This window comes from Bombus pyrosoma, linkage group LG7 (assembly GCF_014825855.1).
Source record: "Bombus pyrosoma isolate SC7728 linkage group LG7, ASM1482585v1, whole genome shotgun sequence".
Taxonomy (NCBI): Eukaryota; Metazoa; Arthropoda; class Insecta; order Hymenoptera; family Apidae; genus Bombus; species Bombus pyrosoma.
The window spans coordinates 3081766-3106129 of record NC_057776.1 but is presented as its reverse complement, the minus strand read 5'-3'; the positions used below and the strand labels follow the sequence as shown (position 1 = coordinate 3106129).

The following is a 24364-nucleotide window of genomic DNA, read 5'->3' as shown; positions in this document are numbered from 1 at the left end:
CTCACCAGGCACCATTTTATCATGAAAGTTTCGTAATTAATTAAGTTACAACGATATCCTTTGGCGGGATACGTTTCCATAGTTCGAAAGATATAATTACATTTTTGTAATAACAAACGTAGAACGCTATTTCATTAAAGATAACAGTGGATTAACCTGCATCATTATGTTTCTTAGCTCTTTGCACAAAGTATCTATTAATTTTTAACGTATACGTATAGAAAATACATTTTTATTCAAATTGAATATATTGGATTGGCATCTAAGTGATCAATACTACCTAATGATAAAATCCGCAATCATTTAGTTGCCAACCCAATGTTATGACGTAGTATTTTTATTTTGAATTCCTGTTGAGAGATTGAGAATTATCTAATTCCTAAGCTTTTAAGTTCGTAGGACTTCAATTGTCAATTATTAATCTTTTTTTTTTGGTTTTATTGGTTTTTTATTGGTAAAATGATCGTACACACGAGTTATGAAAATCGATATAAAAGAAAGTTTCGTCGATAATTTTTATATTAGCTTGTATCATTTTACATCGTAATTATTTCTTATTCTATATTGTTTCTTTGACTTTGTTTTTTAGATTACATTGAGAAAATCTTATTATACTACAAATTTGTCGATCAATCGATACTTGTATCTTTCTGTTCAAACCGATTGCAAACGTAGCTCAAGCGTTTATTGCTATCTCAAGAAAAATTATTGAAATATTAATATAAATTACTTCCAGACAAACGCGTCTAAAAAACAATTATATTTCTAGTCTGGGTTTAGATTTAAAGAAATTTAATATTATCAACTTATTGACGAATAGATAATGTAAATATATTCTAAAATAGAAATATTGTTGAGAAATTAGTGTTCTACAAAATAATCTGGTCCATGTGTGTTTTTTGATCATTTTCGTTGATCACGCTGATTTGTTGATGACGATACGTGTAATTCTTTAACACGATTTTACATTCTCTTCGTTTATTGTGCTGTTAGCTTGTTAGATGCGCTCTTTTCCTATTGTATTATGCTAATTATACTTAATAATAATACTTGAACGCAAAAAGAGAAAACACACACGACGGTAGGATTTGGATGAACGCTATTACGAAATTATTACGTTAATGACGTATCTCTGTTGAATTATTAATAAACCCAAAGGTTTTAATCAGTCGGCTGTATATTCAGTACGTGTTATTAATATTTTAGCTGTAACTTTGCGCGCATTTTAATGACTGTCGGACCATGATCGAGGAATTAACGATTCATAATGTGTACGGGTAATCGAGGCTAATCTTTTGTTATCAATTTTGCTTCCGCTCGGGTTAAATATCCCTGTAAACGTGTAAATATAAACTTATAAATGTATTGTTGATGCATTTGCGCCATTACAAGCGGAAGATTAAATTTTCTATATAGGGCGAATTAGAATGTTCAGTTTATTCGCGCAGTCATCTTCATTAAATGTATGGCTGTTCATAATTTTATCTTTTATGTCGTCACACCCGGTATATATGCCTCCTTCATACGTTGCGTAATATCGGAGCGTTTATTAGCAAAATTTTCAACGAAATTTATGGCAATCTTATAAATAACATGCTCGTGCAGAATTCTTAATTCATTAGCTATTTTTAATATCTCGAAGGTCTTTCAGAAAATGGTACCAGTTTTGAAATAACAAGAATGCAAATTTCTATTTTAAAAATGCATTTTCTTTATTCGTAACTTCAGTATATGTACTAAGTTATTTTCCAATACAATCATCAGCCCTATTTAAACACTCATTCAATTTTTGTATATCTTTGTCATACACTCGCCAGTTCATACAACCATTGTCTCACGTAGTTTCTTAAATCATCGTTTCTTGCGAAGCGTTATCGACCAAACAACTCAAGTTTTGCAAAAAATGGCAATCTGGTTCATTCGATGCGTTTATCATTTGCAATGAAATCGCAGACACGTTCTTCAACTCCTCCGTAACGAATCGAATGCTTACGATCGCGTACAGTTTCCCTGTCCTTAGTGAATTCCCGCACTCGTCATCTCGTCGATGATTCTTCTATAACTTTATTATGCGGTGAATTCCTTTCGTAAGATTGTTCTCAGCGTTCGAAAAGCTATTAAAGAAATTATCTAACATATATTGGTTTGGCAACTAAGTGATTGCGGATTTTGTCAATACCACCTAATAACAAAATCCGCGATCATTTAGTTGCCAACCCAATAGTATATATAAAAAGCTAAAGAAATGATCAATTTCGGCGTTTTAATGTATGTAAGCTCTTTACTTTTTTGGTAACTGGTGGCTTAATACTGTAAAATATCGAAGTAAACCGATGTCTTTATTGCGTAAATTTAATTAATATTCGTGGATGATTGTGTAAAGTATAATAAAAGTGATAATAATAACGAAATTTCTATGTTAAATAAACATCCTTAAGGAATTCGTTTGCTATAATCAACATCTTATTTCCCCGATTTTTCGTTTTGTGTCGGATAGCATAAATACTTTTTTCAAGATTCTCTTTCTTCGAGGTCCGCTTTCTCGTAGTACATTTTTCTAAATAGTTTTTTTTAGATATTCAGTGTACATCGCAAGTATCCAGTGGCTACTGAAGTTTAGCAAAAACCAGGATGAACGAGCTGTATTACGTTCAGTGAATAGATTCGTTGAAGCCAAAGATCGAAAATCCTTGTTGGCTCTTCATCAATGCATGAGATGTAGCGTGTTTGTCTTGTTGAGAAACAACGTTGATTCATTCGACAAATTTGTTTTTAATTGCTGCATCTAGCTGGTTCGTTATGTAAGGATTACCATTATATGAATCTTACTACTTGCTGCAAGTTTCCAAATTCATTCTGTACGTTTATTTATGCACAACCATACTTTTATGGAAGATTAGTAATAAAATAAAATTTTACCCTTAGCAGATTTTAACCACTTATTTATTTCACATAGTTTTGCATATTTCGCATGATTTTTCTAATAGATCATTGAAAAGTATATGCACTGCATGTTTGAATTTACTGAAATATACAAATTGTCAGATTAAGCAAATGTTATTAGCCGTTTCGAGAGAGCCATTAGCCGAAAAGAATTTAACGAATATAGCCGAAATTAAATTAAATAAAAAGTAATTTTGAAATGGTATTCTGATTTTTAAAAGCAAAGTTACTGAAAAACTAACAAAAAATGGAACAGTAGTTCTGCAGCAAATTTGCATATACTCTCATCATGTGATATGGAACTATAAATACAACATGGAATTATAAATTTATTTTAACTGATAATGGTTTATTATCAATGTATTATGGCTAATACAGGAAAAATGTTTATAGATCATTGCAATTTTATCGTTGCAACGTATCCTCAATTACCGCGTATTTCAGATTTCTTTTATTACTTTCATTTACATTTTTGGGTATAATACCTATTTAAAACGTGAAAACACATACACATACGTTTTATTTATAAAGAAAATTTCTCCTTGATAGATATCACAGAATCCAATACCGATACCTAAACTCAAATATTTGTGTGTTGTTGGAAATAGTGTGCGAAGGTGTAGCAAGGTTTGTACGATTGGAATCTTGTGGTACAGTGTCGCGCGAAACTTCCCATCCAGAGAAATTCTTCGCTTGCTGTTCGAAAAATATTTTCAAGAATTTGAAGTAATACCATATACATAGTAACTATATGTACAACGATGTTTTTTTTTTATTGTGCTGCTTTCGTTTGCTTGCTATGTCCTTATACCCGACGTTAGCCAAAATTCTGTTACATGTCGCTTTTGAAATAGTAGAATATAAGGTGAAAATTCTTGTAAAATATAAAGTGAATCTTTTGCACGATGCTACGTTTGAATAGAATTAAAAATGATCGTAGTAAATATAAATTAGTTATAAATGTAATCCATCATAAAGTTATGCGTGACTTAATTAGATAATATGGGTTTCCTCGAATTGCATCATATTTAGTGGCATTAATCATAATCGCGTATTAGTTTCTAATTCCATTTGGACTTCGATGTTTATTCAGAATGATCGATGGTTTATTCGGAGCATGTAGTTTCGTATATTAATCACGTACGATAAAAGTGGATTAATTTAGAAAGTATCAATTTTTGAGAAGATATGTTTAAATTTCTTTCTTTTTTTTTTAGATAACAGTGAATAATAATCGTAGTTTCCTCCATTTTTTTTTTTTTTTCAAAGCAATTCCAATGACGAATCGTCGTGGTTGATAAATTACATATATATGTTGTATGTTGGCGTGAAAGTCGTGAAAATGTCGAAATTGAGTATAAAAATAGGGGAAATTTTTTCATTTCGTTCTCACTATTGGAAACGTGTGATATTTTATTTGCCGGAGAGTAAGCTCGTTTCAGAAAAAGCTTTTAAACATGATCGACGTTTTATTATACGACAAACGTTTTATTTCCTCGCATACCAATGGAAAGGTATTTCTTATCGCGTACTTATAGTTTACACTTTCTCAGAAAATAAAAAATGATTTTTTGCCGTGTGCTTATGCATGTAACGTAAAAGCGATTTAAAATTGATGTTAAGCACGTCAGTTTTTATTCTGCATTACATTATCTTCTTCTCTATTATACTTTTATTCAAAAATTTTTCTGATGCTCTGCTATCTACAAATATTATTTATAAATTCTAACATGATAAATTTAAGGAAATTGAAAAGGAAAAATTTGTCGTTGCTTCGTTATATCAAATTAATCATAAGGGATATATTCATAGGTAAAAGAAGAACATTTTATTGTTTACATTTCTTCATATTGGGTTGGCAACTAAGTGATTGCGGATTTTCTCAATACCACCTAATGACAAAATCCGCAATCACTTAGTTGCCAACTCAATACTTACTTTATACCTTCCGAAATAAAATAAATTATATATTTTTAATAACTTTTATATTGCAAAAACCACTTTACGAATAAGAGAAAAGTACAGTTAAGACGGATAGCTTTTTTTACAATTAAAACCAAGAGAAAATAAAATAGTCGCGAGGATAAAAATTTGCTCGTAAAGAAATGAAAAAACAAATGATATTGCGAAGGAATCGTAAAAATGGTTAAAAATTGGTAAGTTTAAAGGTCTGTATTTTCTAGATAATTTCGATGGTAGTAAAATATTAGCTCATACTCCCACTATTTTTATGTGAATTACGATATATTTCAATTCCGATAAAATATCACAGACTGACTGCAGAAGTGATCGATGCTCTCCGGAATGCAAATTTAACCTTAATGCAAATTTAACAAATTTACTTTCGCTTAATACAAATAAGTTAATAGCCTGGTATATTTAATATCTGCTGGCTTAATAAATTTCAAATGCAAATTATATGTTCACGTACGCGTTAATTAATAGGTATCTATATAGCACATGAATTAATGTATGAAGAGTTCGTACTATAAGAATAGCCTTCGCGATGAATGACTACACATTTGTTTCTTCTTACAGATCTTCCACGTTCATCTATGATTAGAAGCATTAAATCACCGGCTTATCGTTGAACTGTTAGATATACAACAAGGGAATTGCTTTCTCGAATTAGACATCACGTAGCTTGAATGACTTTTCGGCTATGAATCTTCGCTGCCTGTTAATGATTCTGTCGGTGGTGAAAAGTCTTCCGCTGTTAATCACAGCGTGAATAATCCACTTGAGTTCTTTATTATCCTACGCCCTCGAGGTTTTAAAAATGACGATAAATCATTTATCAATGTCGGTGCATCTATCGTGCTTCGTGTTCTTAACGAAACGAGAACTTGAAATCTATAATTAAAATAATTAAAAACCATAATGTACAATAGAACTCTGACCCTGAATTTTTAATAATTCTTAGTATGTGATTTTCGTATTTATAATTTGAACCTTCAACTGGGCATCACAGGCGACTAACTCTAACAGGCATTTATCTCTAGTTCTGTATTTTATGTCAGAAATATCATTGACAGTGTTTCATCATATAAAATACAAAATCATATAAGACACAAATTAGAACTAAATATTTTACAATTAAGTGATTTAATTCGAACTTTCGTATATTGTCTACGATTCAATGATACCAGTTGGAAATTAATACTTTTTTAGCTGCATTCGATTCAGTTCTTCGATTTTTCAGTTTTTAATTATCAATTCGCGTTTCAAGTCCGTAACTTGTAATTTTTACTTTTCAATTTGTGGTTATTGCAAACTTCATACGTTCTCGGTTCGATTTAGTATGGTTTTCTGTTTACGTTGTCTGTCTCATTTATCACTCATTTTTTGTCTTCCTTTCGTATTTTTCTTTTTTTTTTTATTATACATTGAGTCGAATTTATCTCCTTTTAGATTCAAGATTAAAAGTATTATATTTTTGTCTCGTAAATATTCACAAAATGTTAGAAACTTTGCAAATATTACTTAGATCTGATAGATCTAAGAATTTAATTCTAATTATTTTCTGTTCATATATGACATATTTTTACGTGAAAAGCTATTACTTGAATACATATGTATTCCAGTTTTCGTATATTTAAGTTCATAATATAATAATATTCATTTAGAACATTTTCGTATACTGATTTTCATATTTGTTTCATAATGCAGAATAAACTCGGGAAAACTGTATTTGAAATAATAATTTCTTAATAATAAATGTTTCAAACTACTATATGATAAATATCATGTACATATGTTTCAATTAATGCTACGTTTTTTATCCGGTTAATGATAGACGAATAATTTTGAGTAGGATAAATTGAGGAGCCGATTATTTTATGAAATAACGTTTACTTGTTAACCAAAAGTTTCTTTTTCAGATAACATCTAAAAGGAGTGGTGTACATTAATGGAAAAAAACGCAACTAACAGACGTAGTGTATAAACGTATAATGATATTAATATGAAACAAGCTCACTGTATATAGTAAATCTATTATTTCCATCAAAATCGATCAACAAATACACATACTCTTAAATAGTAAATAATTTATTTCACCGACTGACAAATAAATCAGTTTCAAATAATTTCGAATAAAATATAGCACGGAACATTTATGATATTTTAAAAATACATAGTGCCAGACGAAAGTATTTTTTTTTTATTACTTAATTTGTACTTTACACTTTATCCAGTTGGACATTGGGTAAATTTTTCTAGCTTAATTGCTAAATAACATGTGGATGGCTACCCCCAGCAGGATACCATCTTCGAGTTTGACTATTTTATTTCTTTAGTAATTTCTTTTTAGTCTTCTTTTCTTGTATTTTTCTGCGTACCTGTTGATTTCTTCTTTGACCGTTGGTATTTTTAGGTCTTTCCCCCATAGCGGTATTCCGTACGTTCAAATTGGTTTTATTATCGTTTTGTAGATTTTTAGTTTATTTCCTATGCTGAGTTTAGAGTTTCGACTAGTTGGTCAGTACATCTGTCTCCTTTTTATCCGTATTTTGTCTATAATTGATTTAATACGTTGTTTCCATGTAAGTTGTGTGTCTAAGTAGAGTCCTGAGTATTTGCACAGCTAAGATCATCGTGTAAAATTCATTGCCGATCTGTAAGAAACGTATTCTCTATTTTCTCCATTTTCTATTTAATTTTTTTGTAAAATATAATTGTCGACTCTAAAATGTAAGTATACCATGAATTTTAAGAGTAGTTATAACAAAGAAAAAGCAATGAACTAGATATGAAGCTGCATTTTTAGTGAAACAAAAATTATATTTTACGTAAATATATTTTTATATTTTACATAAATACATTTTATATAATTTTAAAATTATATCTTAAAGATTTAAATAGAGAATCACATACTTTAGAGATTTGCAAAGAATTCTATACGAAGATCTCCAGTACTGATACTTTTGTTTGACACTATATATATTTTTTTACGAATAACTTCAAAAAGTAATTTTAAAACAACGTTATTTAACAATTTTTTAAAATATTCCTACGTACATGCTTGCTACGCAATTCAATCACTGACGATTATGATTCATTTCGTTTTTTTCCATTTGATTCCTTCAAAGCTAGAAAAGAGAAAAAAATGAATCAGATGACGATCGTTGCTCGATCGTTCGATAATCGTTTCTTTTTTTTCTTTAACTATATTAATTTTAATGAGAAGCGATCGAGTATATGTGCAAATGTATATCTGATAACCTTGAAGATAGGAGAATTAAGAGACGCCCACTAGTTAACGTTAAAAGACGTACGAAATAGTTCAGTCTATACACTGCCAGGTGCAATATATGTAATAACATGGAATATGAATATTTTCCAGCTTTTTTATTTCATTCTCGAATACGTTTTTCTAGCAGTACCGTACATTGCACGCATGTACCCGTATGTGTGTAAATGACTCATTAGGTTGATTAAATAGCAGCATACAAATATGATGTAAACTTGGTTAGAAGAGTGTTCCTAGAACTTGTATTATAACTTCTTGCTGCTGAATTCTATTGCTTTAGGTATAGGGTCCTTTAAAGAGAGGTAGATGCTAATTAAATAACTTGCACTAACTTTCCTGTTGAATATACTTGTATTAATTTATGGTTAAGAGCATATTATGTCGACTAGTTGTTTGCTTTAATTTTTTATTTTAACTTTCTAACAGCTAACCATAAAGTACACTTATGTTCTCTTGATTTTTTCTGCATTTAATATTTATATTAACGATGTTTACATTAGTATGAGAGAGGAAGGTTAATTGAAATTAATTTGCATAGTTGGTAAAAGTTATTATTTTTATTTCATTGGCCAAGTCAAAATTTAAAAGATTACGTATAGAAAATCACTTATCATCAAATTTATTACACATCTATTGTTATTAATCAATTCTACTATTATCAAACAAACGAATCAAATACAGGTAGTTTTTTATTTCAGCAATAAGAATCGTACTCGGAAAAATAATTTTCAAGTGTTTTAAAAAAATTCGGCATTTAATCTTTTTTTAAATTTCATTTGTAACATGAGGATTATTCTGCTCTGTTATTTCTTTTTTGCTTTCTATTCTGCAATACTTGCGCCATGTAGGACACTGCTGCGAATTTGTTCGAGACTTTAATTCCGTGACACGAGCCGGAAGCGAACGTTTCGAACATTGTAGTAAATTAGTTCGCGTTTGAACGATTGGCGTTTGTTCTGTTTTTTTGTTAGTTTAATCTTTAAGAAAGTTGTTTCGTGGAAAGAGTGACTTTTGTATAAAAGTAATTTCAATTTATAATTCCGCGCAAATCCAATCAAATTTAGAATTTGGTAAATTTTCTATTCACTTTCTTTTCATTTAATTCACAAACGCAAGTTTCATTTCGTTGTGCAATCAAGTATTTACAAAAATAATTTAAATTTTATATAGTTAAAGAAATTTATCAAACACCCTATAACTATACTATCTATTATTTTCAGAGAATAGTTTCTATATCATAAATAATCGCATATGGCAGTGATTGTTGTATTTGTACATTTTTGAAAATATTTGGTACATTTTCAAGGCTAATTTTATATTCGGTGCAACATAATCTTTTAATATTAATATTACAAGTTACGTTCATTTCATTGAAAATGAATATTTTCATATTTTATGTCGCGAGTTTTAATTTTATTTGAGAGTAAAGAAGAATGAAAAAGATAATATTACATCTCTGTTTTCAGATGCATTTTTACAATTACTTTTATAAACTTTTATTTTTACAAAAAGATTTCTTCTTCTTCTTCTTCTCGTTGATATGCATATACATAGTTTCTTAGATATTTTTATCAAACAATTTAAATATCATTCAAATGCTTGTATTTAGTGATTCAACTGTCTTAATATGAAATTAATAATGAATTTGCATTAAATTTTGACTTATCAGCTCGATATTAATAATAAACTCACAGTCTTACGTTCGTCTCATAATTTAAATAACGATTTAAACTATACGTACTATTCAATTAGATACAGTGGTTGTCAGAAGCTTTCGTCCAAAGTATAATTTTACTATATCGTTCAAATAGAAAAAGCATATCCAAAAATAAAAATCTGACATATTAGGTCGTTCGAAAAGTTTCTTTCGTTTTATAAGGAAATAATGGATGCACAACATTTTTCATTTTATATTATTTTATCGAATTACGTATGATCCATTTTGTTCTATCAAAATAAAGATCACAACGTTCGACAGATTAGGTTTCATGTTTGTATAAAGATGCGTGGTTGTAAAAGACGTGTCTGTAAAAGAAAGACACTTTTCGGACAACCTAATTTTCGGACAAGTATGGCCATCTTATGCGTCTTCTAAAGTACAATATTGTAAAAATGTTTGTAAAAAGAAATTTACTACCGTATAGGTTACTCCAAGGTACAACCATATCTGGCTGGAAATTGTTGGTAACCACTGTATGATCAAATTACATGTTATTCTTAGTTTCTCAATTTCATTAGATAACTACACTTTAGTATCCTCAAGATGCAAGTATTTATTTCTATAAGTTTAGCTACTGTAAAAACATGACAACATTTTCAAACATTGATAGCAACTTTCTATACTTTTCTATACTTTTCTATTTACATACCTGTATCTGCTCTTTATACAGTCACTCACGAAGGTAAGTACGTTGAAACACTTGTAAAAAGCTTCCATGAATATATTACATGTGTTATACAAAATATCTTGAAATTTTATTAACTCTGTCACGAGACTCGCTTATTACTACAGCTACTGCTAAAGTTCGAAAGAAATCTAAAAATGTATATGGAAATTACAAGATATTTAGTGGAAGTGTATATATATTTCGCAGAGATTACAACAGCATTTAAACAATCCGCTATCCATTACATTAATAATCCTCAATATTAATTGGAATCATATATACTTGTTATGTCATGTTAGCATTACGGTGCTAATGAAATTTCAAAATGTTTTGTATAATTCTTACAATACGTACATAAAGGTTTTCTATGGTAAATGTTCAAATGTTTTTTTTTGTTAATTATTTGTTTAATTTGTTAAATTGTGTAAATTGTGTAAATGTTAATTTGTTTATCAGTGACCACGTTAAAGAATGATCAACGTGGCAACACGAAACTTATAGCGAGTTGTATAAATGAATGTCTCTCAGGAAATCTAGAGCTTTCTTCCCGAAATCTTCCTTTTGCAGCACGTTGAACGAATTAATTGGATCATGTTTAGATGCAGTGTAGATCTTGAACTTTTCCATTTTTCATTTCTCACTTTAATCTGATATTTTTGAAAATCTTTCTAGAATGTAGATTCATCATTTAACGTAGATATACTCGAGATAGCCAGGTTAGCTGTTGAGTCAGCTTCCTCGTTACCAGTGACATTAACATGTGGTGGGATCCAAAAATATGAAATATCTTTCTTGGCACACTTGAGTATTGCATATCTATTTCATCAATCTTCCATATCATAGTGGTTTTCAAATTTGATAAAGCTAACACGACGCTTTTGCGATCAGAGAGAGAGAGAGAGTAATATTGGGTTGGAAACTAAGTGATTGCGGATTTTGTCAATACCACCTATTGACAAAATCCGCAATCACTTAATTGTTAACCCAATAAATTCGTCGTCTATCGATTTTTCTACGTACTTGAAAACTCGTAAAACGACAAATGCTTCAGTGGTGGGAACAGTAAATGTTTGTGGAAGTGGGAATAGCAGCTTATTTTCTGGAGTACATACCGCGTATCCAGTTCAATTGCTTTGAGTTTCTTTGTGGTTTGGATATTCGTTAGATAATTCAGCGTATAAAGTTCTGGAAACATTAGGGTCGTTATCTTTATCTATTTCTAGGAACCTATCGATTTTGCAAGGAATATTTGCTGTTCATGATACGAGTTGCTATTGTCTTCTTTGTGTAGTAGAATTTTCAATTTTGAAGTTTTTTTTTTTAGTTTACCGGTTTAAATAGTTTATGCAAGTTTAAAGGTTTCTGTAAATTAGGCTTTTCCTCAAAATCAACGGCGATTATCATCTGAGGGTGTCGTAACTTTGTATTTTGAACGCTTCTTCTACACCTGCTTTAATTTGGAGAAATCTTGGGTCGAAATTTTCATTACTCGAATTACTTGCAAAATTATTGGCAAAATAGGTTGGCAATTTCTATGGAAACCGTAACAGTTGAATTATTGGGGCCTTTAATCACAGGAATTTGAGAACTTGTTCTTTAGTCGTTGATTTTCTTTAATCCATTCCACGTTTCATCTCATGGAGTGTTTTCTCTTAACGGAGAGATATTGTTAATTCGCGAGTTTCTTTTACCTTGGTTATGGCTTTTCTCCGTTTCAATTCTGCTAAATTTGTATCGCTCTTATGCTCTTTACATACGTTGAAAGTGTGTTTCTTTTCTTTTATCGCGTTCTGACATTCTTCTTTTCACCATGGAAGGCTGTTTTTCTTCAAGTTATTTGGCGCTTTAGAAAGAAATTTTTGTTGCAACATCGATTACTAATTCCTCGAACTCTTCCGGTATTTGATTCGCTTTCCTACAATTCGAGGAGTTAGGGTACTGTAACATTGAAAGATCTTGAATAATTCGTAGCGGCATAGTATCAATCACCTCTTTTAAATTGCCCTCTCGGCTGGATTATAAAATCTGGCAAAGTGATTTCTATTGTGTAAATCGGTTAAAGTTGTGTATTCAATGATGTCGAGAAGACTGGGGTTACAAAAGGCTAAATCCATTGAGCTGTAAGAGCCATTTGCCATGTCGAAATGAGTGTATTCCATAGTGTTTAACAAGCTGATCTTTGATTTGAGTAGTATGTTTTCAATTATTTTCCCTCTGGTATCTGTATTTGTGCAACTCCGCATCGTATTACTGAAATTTTTTACTAATAAAAATGATTTAGAAAGTTACTATATCAGGTCGACTAGCTCAGCTTCTTCGAGTTGATGATTGCCGGGGATATGGGCATTGCAGATACAAATTTCTCGTTGATGCGAGATAACCGAAACGTTAATTGCTTCAATATCGGTGTTAAGCGGATTTAATTTAATTTCTGTGCAATTGATTTTTTGCTTCAAACAGATTGCAATTCTGTCACTTACAATCAGAGCACTCGTTCTATTTATTCGAGCTACGTTGAAACTTTTAACGTTTTCATGAATTCGTTTGCTTCGAAATTTGCTTCTTGCAGACATGGTATACATGGTCAGTGATCTTGGAGTAATTTACGTAAGATTTCAAACTGTGCTTTAAGGCTATTCGTATTCCACTGTAAAATTCTGCTTCGCTTTAAAGATTACTCAGAACAGTGCTGTATTTATGTTCACTTTGTACATTCGTCTGCTGAGCACTGGCGATTATCAGAGCATTCTGAAGGAGCCGAAGAGCTCGTTGAAAGATCAGCATTAGTAGGTTTAACTTTGTAATTTCTCGTCACTTTAAATTTTTTATTAATTTTCTCTATTCTTGATGATACGACCTGTGAGCTAGAGATTGAGGAGTGCTAGACATTCTACGTCCTCTGTATACTTTGTGGCAATCTCTTTGGCATTGGAAGATACACATAATTATGCAAGGAAACTTTTAACATTTGACCTGATTGGTCTATGTTTAGCTGCTTGCACTACATATTCTATGTTTCTTTCGTTGTTTTTTGTGCTTTAGTAATTTTTTGAATTAATTTAATTTTTTTCTTTCTCCGTTTATATCTCGGCTCCCTAATTAAGGTTTGCCTAATTAAGTTTCTAGGGGGTTTCTATAGTATAGCTTGGGTCTTCGATTACACCTGTGCTGTGGCTTCAGTCGTCGGTTATTTCCGATCTTACGCGTTTTATCGACTTACGCGAGATCTCAGTATCCGTACTTTTAATTATCTCGTTGCACTTCATAGCGATTTCTGTTTCTTTTGGCACGTCTGTGTTATCAGTATTAGATATGGACGAGACTGACCTACATGATTTTCATATTCAAAGGTCATTTCGGTGAACCGAAGGGGATAACTTATGTCAAAAGATGGTAGATTGCTGTAATTCACTAATATTCGCTATATACAGTGGCTCAGGAAAGTATTCGAACACTTACATATGCAAACTTGAATGGCCGAAATAATGTACATTAAAGTAATTTGCTTAGACAAGCAGATGTCAGAAGGAACATGGAAGTAGGAAGATGGAAGTCTTAAGATTATGTCAGTAAAATTTGAAAAGGATTCAACAACGTAGGTAGGAGTTTATGATACATTTATTAGAAACACGTATTATAAGTGACTGACAAAAGTATTTGAACGCTACATATATTATTAAATTATTTAATATTAATATTTTGTTGGACCACCTTTAGCAGCAATAGTGTGTCTCAATCGACGTTCCATACTGTAAACCAATGATTTTGTGAAACTACACTCAACGGAATTCCATATTTCTGTAATTTTACCTCTTAATATTTGCTTTGAGATTATCTGAAATTTATTTCATCTTTTTTCAATTTCAGCTGATAAATTTTCAATCGGATTTATGTCTGAACTTTGTAGTGGAGTAATTAACATGTGCGGTGTGTTATATACGATTCATTCATTCGCAATTCTAGCAGTATGCTTAGGATCATTATCATGTTGGAAGTGGAAATCTCCCAATAATTCTAATTTACGGGCACTTTCTCTAAGATTATTTTTTTAAATATTTAAATACCTTTATTTATCTAGTATTCCATCAATAAATAGCAAATTTCCAGTGCCACTGGCAGCCATGTTTCATGTAAATATCGAATTTCCAATTTTGTATTTGGTTTTCTCCATGCATAATTTTGACCATCTGAGCCAAAAATGTTAAACTTTGACTCGTTCGAAAAGATGACTTTGTCCCAAAAAGAATTATCTTTATTAATATAGGTTTTTGCAAAAGTCAATCTTTTTTTATGATTTACCGCATTAATATATGGCTTGTTTCGCGGTGTCGCTCTGCCATGAAAATCATTGTTTCGTAAGATTCGTCGACATAATTCCGGGTGAGCTTCTTTATGAAATATATCAGCTACCATACTTGCGAGTTGAGAAGCGGATGTAGTAGGATCTTTCTTAATTCTCGAACGATAACTTTCTCCTCTCTTCCAGTCAATTTCTTTGGTCGACCTGAGCCAGCTTTGTTTGCAAGTGTTCCTTCATTCTTTGACTTTTTTATGATATAATGTATTGTGGACTTACTTCTGTTCCGTTATATGATTTCCAGTCCTCATGTAATCGGAATATTACATCTCTTTCACACTTTTGTTTCAGACTTTTTGGTGTTCATTTTAAATACTATTGTGCACACTTTTACATTACTGTTACTGAAACGATATCCTAACATCAAGTGAACGTACCAATATTTTCATTTAGGAATAATGTTTACATTCGGTGTAAAGGGAGATGAAAAACTATCAACAGTGTTACGGCGTTCGAATACTTTTGTAAGACACTTATTATGAATGTTTCGAATAAATGTATCATAACTCCTGTCTATATTATTGAATCGTTTTCAAATTTTACTGCTGTAATCTTCAAACTTTCCCGTCACTGTGGATACCAAATTGTTTTAACAAATTAGTTTAGTACAGCCCATTTTATTAATTGAAATTTGTAAGTGTAAGCGTTCGAATACTTTCGTGAGCCACGGTATGTATTCATATGGGCTTCACAGTTGCATAAACCCTCATAAATAAAACGAATTCGTTTAACCGAATGTACGGTGGTCGCGTTCACTTCATGCACATTTATTGGTAAACACGTTCGCTGACTATCGTCTTCGACCGATCTCAAATACTCTTGTGAGCTACTTTACCTTTCATTTAATTTCATTTCATTTAATAAAATTTAATTCATTTACATTTCATTTATACTTCACCAAGTATATTTAATAAAATATATTTGTCATAATTAGTGGATGTTTATGCATTTATGGAGAATTTAAAGCAGCAACAACGCACGAAATGCACGTCATAGGTAAAAGTATCTAAAATATCAAAAGTGTAGTGTATCTAAGATATCACAAGTTTCTGCGTTCCAGAATCTATCGAATCTATTAGGTCGTTCGAAAAGTTTCTTTCATTTTATAAGGAAATAATAGATGCACGACATTTTCCGTTTTATTTTATTTTATCGAATTACGTATGATCCATTTTGTTCTATCAAAATAAAGATCACAACGTTCGACAGATTAGGTTTCATGTTTGTATAAAGATGCGTGGTTGTAAAAGACGTGTCTGTAAAAGAAAGACACTTTTCGGACAACCTAATATATAACCAGTGTGTCCATACAATTTGCTTAAAGATTAGATTAATTGTGCTAACCGAAAATCATAGTAGCGCTGTGTTCTAGAAAAGTCTGAACGTTAGACAAGTTAAATAATGGTACTCCCACTTAAACGTTTAAAAAGCGAGCTCGAGTGCAAGAATCTCTTTGGGAAAGTCTCACTTTCTATCAAACTATTCCTCGAGGAACTTGGAAGCGCAAAAGGCGACAGGCATCCACCTTATATTTCCTTTTTCTTTCGAACGATGCGTATAGAATTCCTATTGAAAACTTTCCTTCTTTCATTCGCGGACGAATCTCGTCGCTTTTCCCCTTGCGTTTGTGTCGTGAACGTCACAATGGGAGATAGTTGGATGGAAAATAACAAAGTTGTCCTCGGACAATAACGCAAACGTTCAGTAGCCTGGCGATTGTCGAAGAAATAACATTTTCTGTTCAGAATTAAAAACATCTATGTATCGATTTTTCTTTTCTTCGATACAAAAGCTTGTTTGTATCGACTGTTTGCCGTAAATCGTTAAAAACAGCACGATTATTGTTCACGAAGGAAAGGAGCTTTATGGTGAAAATCGGGCGTCTGTTCGTAAGAATCGGCGGCATACAGTTAAATATTAGAGAAAGCTGTACGTAAAATTCACGTCCTCGTCGTTAAACATTGGTATATATCAAATCGATCGATCTTTCATATAAATTAAATCACACCTTAACGGATTATACCACAAATTACATATAGGACACCCTGTATATTACTCTTAATCATTTTCTTTTCATAAATCTTTCGAATTTGAATATAAATCGTTATAAACTTTATATACGAATTAAAAACTGTTTATCATATGTAAATAACTGAAATGTACCTGCAATGCAGCAGAGTGTTTCGAGGTTTAACAGCCAAATAATTCAATAAGAAGCTGTTATATACACATAAGTCATTTAAAGCTTCAACCACATCAGTCAAATTGTCTGGTTTTACAATTTTATTTTAAAATTCCTACTTCATGTTATATTTTTTTCCGCAATGATGTAATGACTTTCGCAACGATAACCAAAAGAATAATATAATGAATTGTATTTTATTTTTTATGTATTTAAACTAAAAATAATTTTGCATCAAGACTACTTATACCAATACCATTAAAAACGATTGGTACTTGTCAAAGTGTAAAAGGGTCCTGCAATCTGTTTATCAAACCCCAATTAACCAGTTTCCTCGTTTTCTACAACTTCCCACACGTTTTTACAATTTTTACTGCGTATCATTCGATATGACGATATCAGTTATTAGGAAAATTCCGGATTGATCGGTAGATCGCTAGATGCTAACACTAAAAGTACCAGACCAGTCAAAGTGACTGGTTCTACAATTTTACAAATGTGTCAACACTCGTTTAGGGATCATAATCCCAGCTGGATTAATAATACCAAAAATGTACCACATGACATGGAATTCCTTCTGTAGGAAAGCAATAAATCAATAAATATACAAATATTCTATTACTACGTATTTTTTAAAGACCAGTCATTTTGACTGGTTTTGGTAGAAATAGCTTCGTTTTAACTATCGGTAGTTGTAGTGTTAACTGGAATTTTCTTCTTAACACTAGTCGGATCTTGGTATTTTGCACCATAATCGCAATAACCGTTTTTACACATTGTTCCATATGTAGATATTAAAACAACGGTTCTTACGTATCTCCTTACGTGCAGCACTGTAGCAATGAGCATTCTAACAAGAATAGAAGCATCAATCTTTTGTTACTATTGTTATATTTTTATTTTTCGATGCAACGGCTTTGAAAAAGAAACTTGGTTGGTTTGTTTCATGGAACTAAATTTAAACCGACGAGAAAATTACACGGAGCCTAAAACTAATGCTTATTTATTGCCATCCCGCCCCATTGCACCTGCCTACTTCTGCCTGTTATTCCTCCCCTTCCCAAGCTCAATAACAGCAGCTTTAATTCTAACTATCGCCTGCAACTGACTCAGGTATCTCTGGCTCTTTTTCCTTCCTCCATTCGACATGCTCAGCCATTCTGTCCTCTCTTTGAACTCTTATCGCTTAAAATCTCATCAATTCTTTACACTTCCTTCTTCGAACTCGCTGCGCCACTCAATCTTTTAGGTATTATAAAACAATTATAGTAAAAGATCTTTTCCAGACTGTTGAGAGAACTGGAAAGAAATCGGTGATTGATATATCTGTTTTTAAAGGTTTAAGCTTAGCTTGTTTTCTTTGGAAACAAAAGATACTAAACATTTATTTAATTGTTTTATAAGACTATATATATCTCATTGTATGTGCAAAAACAGTGGCAACTTTTTCATATATAGCAAGTGTACTCGCGCGTATGTAGGCTGGAAAGGGTTAAAAAGTTGTAATGAAAGTGAACAAAAGCTGCACTCTCGTCTTTAATTCGTGTCATTGGAGTTTTAAATGCGCAAAATTTTGTGAAAGAAAGATATATCAAATTATGCATATGCCGTGAAAATGTGCGATGAATTCATTCAAAGAGTAAATCGGTGCATCGAGTCAAAATAAACAAAGTCAAAATAAACTTACCTACAGAAACGAAACCAATTTTTTTCTTTATTGAAATGGAACATTAACAGCTGATAGTTACGTTGATTGTGAACTTGTTGCAGGTTTCTGTTAACGATTATGTTGAATTAAACCAAGAAAAGAACACCTGTCGTGTATCTGGCATAGTAAACGTAAGTTCTTACTGTTCCTATTCGAACATTTTCATGAAACTTTAAGCGATCTGTTTATACAACATTTTGCGTTTAATTATACTCATAAAACTGAAATTCAAACGTTAAATCTGTGTAATACAAAACCTGTATTCTGATGTTCTACAATGAATAATTAAAATATGAAAATTTCGTGACTTTATTTTCGTAATACTACGTACATTTGGTCGCATAATCGTCCGAAAAGAGAAGTACGCGTGAATTTCGAAGCTTTTGAGGTTCGTCAGCTTATAGAAGAACAATTCGCCTTTTCAATGCGATGTTGAAAAATTGGATTTTGGCCACGAAAGGTCGCACTATGGTGCGACGCTTAGGTTCGCGTCCTTCTCGTGCTCCCTTTTGTCGTTTTCATTTTCACAGGGGCGAAACGTTGGGCATCCGCAGAAAGTAGCGTGGAAGAACAACTAGGGGGACGATAAATTTCCAGCTGTGCCATGAGCTTTATTGTTTTCCGTCCCGTGACAAATGATCCTCGAGTGCCTTCCTTAATTCATCATTATCATTCGGTTTACTAAACATCGTCCTGTGTCGGAGCAGATCCTCGAGAACAAAACGAAATAAGACCTATCAATACTTGCCAACCTGAACGTAGAACGATGGATAATGAATGTTGATATTTTTGTCTAGATAAACGCATTAAAGCAGATGGAGTCGTGCAATGAATAATTCTGTATCGAGGTCGTTGAATAATTTATTAGACGACAAATCGTGAAGAACGATTATCTTTGTCTTTTTTTATTCCCATGGCAAGTTCAAGAGGTGAGAACGATATGTTAGATCGAGTTGACTTGGAAATAGTCGGTTGAACGGGGTAGCTTGTAATGTGTAAATTCTGTTTGAAAAATGTTCATCGTTTTATCGCCAAACTTGTTAATATTACGCAAAGGTATTCAGTAGTTTAATTAGAAAATATTGGGAGATAATACAGGACATGTATAGTGTGCCGATAAAAATATATCTCGAGACTTGTACAAAATTTGTTTAATAATATTATACGGTTGAAAATTTTGCAAGAAGGCCCACGTGTAAGTAACATCTTAAAATAAAGCTATGTGATATACCGGTAAATGTAGCCGATCTATTTTTACGCTTTATCGAACGAAAAATCAATCCATTATATTCCATTGTTATATATAGTACTTTTATTATACTCTTTTCAAAATTCTCTTGCTACTTTTACTTGCAAAATATGCAAGCATCATTTAACGAAATAAGACCAGCCACACCTCGTGCACCGCACGAGCAATACAATTTCCCAACTACCAGGCGGTTCTTTTCATTACAACAATTTACATGTTTCGGTTTTTATCGCGAACGAGTGGGTGGTCGTTGATTTTCCTACTCGCGCGAATTTTCGCGAAAACGAGGATTTTCCAGCTGTCGTTCCCCCGTCCTCGATGCTAATTGCAAATTGTACGTGGCCGGTGCTGGTGGTATAATTTGGGCTTTAAAGGACGTAATACAGGAACAAAGCGGACGCACGCGCGTGCGTTTTGCCCACGTTAAGCTTCTCTTGAAACACGCTCGAGGCGTAAATAAATGGTGACAGATGATATTTGGGAAAGAATTTATGAAATGCAGCCTGCGTCCCGTGCATTTCCGGGTTATTAATGCTGATTTTCACGCGTGCGTTCTCGCCCCTTTCCCACCTTTTCTCTTCTTTCTCTTTTCTCTGCTTCCGCTGTCGCGTCCGTTTGATTTACGTCGCGCATTCGAAGCGTTTTACGGGAAATCCGAATTTTTCGAATTAACCGCGCGCTCTGTCGCCTGCATGCAGTTTACTGTAATTACACGTTACTGCCCGACGAATTGACGTTACAGTGAAAATTCAAGAGACAAGCTCGCAAAATAGAACACAGTGTATTTTCAACGTGATACTTTTGGATTTTCTAATTGTTCGTCTGGAATTGATATAATCACCGTTCAAAAGTCTTAGGACGATTACTATGTTTGCTGAAAAATTGTACAAAATTGTGTACAGTTAGGGGTGAAGGTATTTGCACAGTTTGAAATTGTGGAAATAAAAGATTTTCTGCCTTGTTAAGTATACTCAATTATCAGTAATATGAATGTCTCTGTACAGCTATAGTATTTGTTATAATATACAATTACGTATGTGTACCTGAACATATTTAATAATATAGGCAATTATAATAATAATGTAGATATAATATAGATAAATAAACTAATATATATTTCTAGATTCCAATTATATGAATACGTTTGTTCATCTCTGTATAAACGAATTGTTATTAACATGAACCAATTATGTTAATGTGCATATGTATTTCATTAAATTTTGCCTTGCGGCTACGAAACGAGATTGATTCACGTCACAGATAAATTATACTAATGATTAATTTAATAATTCATTCGAATCGATATTTTGTATGTTAAAGAAAGAGTACGCTGCTGATATATTAAAAATTCATTCAAACAATTCATACTGTTCAAAGGGCATAATATAATATTATTAAGTTAAATATTGAAGTCCTATTAGAGATACGTTCGAGATGTCCGAAGACTTTTGAGCAGAAATCTTCGCTTTTTTAGATATTTGGTCGAGTAATAAATTCGTTCGACTATCACGAGTGTATACATTTCGTAGAATGTGCCTGATAAAACTTGTTTGAGGAAAGTCAGAATACATATTTTTACATATTTTGATGAAAAGTATAGCAAAACTTCGATTATCCGGACCGAAATACGGATTTTCGAATAATCGAATAATTCTGTATAATTTGTTTCAAAGAAGAATATCATAAAAATATATTGTGAAATATTTCGTAGATGCGTACAGATCTGAACAAACCGGTCAGAAAATTACTGGACGCCACAGAAGAATGCGAAAAATTAAACAGTTCTCTCTTTACATCTACAGATTTAGCGACATAACTTAAATAATATAAAAAACACCATGTGGTGTACTCACATTCATGTCAATTTGAGTCATCACAGTCTATGCTAATTATCATTGTGTGATGATATTAGGTGATCCGAAAAGTTTCTTTCGTTTTATAAGGAAATAATGGATGCACATTTTCCGTTTTATATTATTTTATCGAATTACGTATGATCCATTTTGTTCTATTAAAATAAAGATCACAACGTTCGACAGATTAGGTTTCATGTTTGTATAAAGATGTGTCGTTGTAAAAGACGTGTCTGTAAAAGAAAGACACTTTTCGGACAACTCTATATATTACAATAAATTACAAATAATTTAAGAAAAAGACACGTACATGTACATTAGTATTACAGTATACAAATAGAGAAGCTTTTCGGTCAAAGTTGAATAATTTTCTTCAGTGTCTTTGTCTCTGAGTTTTTGTCTCTCAATTTTTCTCAGCTGCTATTGGGCCATTTGCTTTAATGTTATTATTTCAGCACCCGCACTCTCCCTTTGTGCTCCAAACCACCTGAAACTCGTTTCTAATAGAATCTAATCTGCATATGTATATACAGCTCCGTTCAAGGATCTTGGTCAAAGATTATTACATTTGCTCCGAAATCGAAAGAAATTTCGAATGAATTATATTCTAATAATTCACTTCACTTGATACTTGATGTGTTAAAAAAAGTATACGCTACTAACGTATTAATAATTTTATTAAAAAATGCATGTTAAAATTTATGGTCTGCGCATGGAGAAGTAAAGGCAAAATTTTTATGTTTATTGCGTAATGCCATAAAACATACGAGCGCAAAGGATAGCAATAGTAACAACGTCAAACTAATTTGAAAGTTTTCTAAGCTTCTCTTCCATCTAACGTTTGTTTGTTTTACTGTTTACCACCCTGTTCATTTTTATTACGAAACAATTGTGCTAATAATGCGTGTAGACATTGAAATGCTAAAAACGTTTCTAAATAGGATTTACTATGTTTTAATGATTGAAGTCAACTAGACTTTCGTTCTCCTACACGTTTGCCTAAAACGTGTACTGGATAATAAAATCTGCATGAGTAGACGATGTTAATAAATATCATCAACTTTGGAAATATTTGAATCTGAAAATAATAAACGAAAAAGAAGCCCGTCTGGGTTTAGAATATGAATAATAAGGATGATCGTTCGGTATACGGAATTATAGGAAAAATATTCATTTTTTTACGATAATTATTTTATACCGCAGAAATAATAATATCAGCAACATATTAGATTTCCGCAAACTGTTTAATATGTCAAATATTATCTCTTGAGCTATTCAACGGGATTATTCTAACATTCTAAATCTATTGAATATTCTGTTCTCTGATTAATTATTAATAAATAAAAGTAAAAGTGATCACAAAAGAAATTTATTTTTTTGAAAAAAGAGCAACGAAGGAAAGCTTTTCTAATTTTTTAAATTCGACTTTGATGATCGTGCTATAGAAGTAATAATTTTTGTTCGGAAATTTTCAAATAATTTAAAATTCAAAAGTCAAAAGCGTCGAAAGATGTAAGAATTTGTAGATTTTAGATCGAAAGTCGTGAAAATTGTGACTTTCATCACTTTTTGATATTTGTAACTCGTAGCAATGTTAACCGATTTCGGTGGAATTTTCAGTATGTATACTTTTTTCTTCGCTATTCCGACCAATCGCAATTTTTTCAAAATTATTTTATACGTTATCCAATAAATAATCTTTGTAACTTCCAACAAAAAAAAAAAAGAGAAAATCAAGTCGTTTGGTTCAATTATTAAAAAGTTATTTTATTTTAAAAACTGTGTGAACAAATTTGCTCGTCACTACAATAAATAATTCACTATTATACTGCAAAAATCCTATAGATACTTTTTATAACTATTAATTATTTTTCAAGTAATTTAATTCGATTATACATCACGTTCGATATGAAACCAGCAGGTGTCCTAAATAATATTTGTGTATGTCATATAAAGAAAGATGAAAAGTTTTTGATGTATCCACCTCACTTAATTTTATAGATTTATCTTTAGGAATATTTCATGAGAACATTTGCATATCTCTGGTGAAATATTCTACTGAATCTAATACATTTATTTACACTTTAAACCATCTAAATGATCGTCCCTTGGTACCATAAATGGTTGAAGGTGAAAATGCTTGTATATTTCAATGTTGTATATTTACACAACCTCTATGACATTTGTATCGTTTCCTAGCTCTTAAAATATTTTGCTTCGCTTTCACAGTATCATAGGTCTCCTCTTTGATGTCATTATATATATTTTACATATAAAATGTGTTAAAATTTTTACAGTACTGATTTCTACGGTATTTCCACAAATTCTACATATATAGTAGAATATTAATAATAATATCGATATACAATATTAGTAATAATAATTATAATAACGATAATATAATTAAAATACGTACGTTAATAAAATGGCGAAG

At 31.6% G+C, this 24364-nt stretch overlaps 1 protein-coding gene across 5 annotated transcripts in view; it reads left to right on the top strand.

Moving 5' to 3' along the window:
• LOC122569041 (beta-1,4-galactosyltransferase galt-1) overlaps positions 1 to 24364 on the top strand; it is a 161177-nt gene that overhangs the window by 6632 nt on the left and 130181 nt on the right. The window contains exon 2 of one of the 5 annotated variants that reach the window (XM_043729499.1): positions 18891 to 18959. The exons of the other annotated variants lie outside the window; for them this stretch is intronic. The gene's annotated coding sequence lies outside the window, so the exon portion shown is untranslated. The remainder of the gene's footprint in view (positions 1 to 18890; positions 18960 to 24364) is intronic. 5 annotated transcript variants of the gene reach the window in all.